General features: G+C 57.8%; 1 protein-coding gene across 1 annotated transcript in view; it reads right to left on the minus strand.

The window, feature by feature from the left end:
• cygb2 (cytoglobin 2) overlaps positions 1–287 on the minus strand; it is a 12,305-nt gene extending 12,018 nt beyond the window's left edge. Inside the window, exon 1 of the mRNA XM_079338118.1 lies at positions 1–287. This exon is cut by the window's left edge and continues 516 nt beyond it. The gene's annotated coding sequence lies outside the window, so the exon portion shown is untranslated.

Below are 287 nucleotides of genomic sequence, written 5' to 3' on the forward strand. Positions count from 1 at the left end.
CCTCTTGTGTTTCTTCCCCTCACTTCTTCCACTTCTCCTCTCCCCACCTTGCTCTCTCTCCCCCGGCGAGGGAGATGCTTGTCAGCGATGCTGCTGCTGCTGCTGTCGCTCTACTGTCTCTTCTGCTCCCCCTCTTCGCTCTGATCCTCTCGCTCCAGTGGAGGAGACGAGGCGTTCGGAGGCTGTGGCGTGTGTTGTTTGAGAACCTGATGGAATGAGAGCAGGGTGGGGGGGGAAATTACAAGGCGGGAGAGAGAGAGAGAGAGAGAGAGAGAGAGAGGCAGAGA

The sequence above is a fragment of the Symphodus melops genome (genome assembly GCF_947650265.1).
Source record: "Symphodus melops genome assembly, chromosome: 2".
Taxonomy (NCBI): domain Eukaryota; kingdom Metazoa; phylum Chordata; class Actinopteri; order Labriformes; family Labridae; genus Symphodus; species Symphodus melops.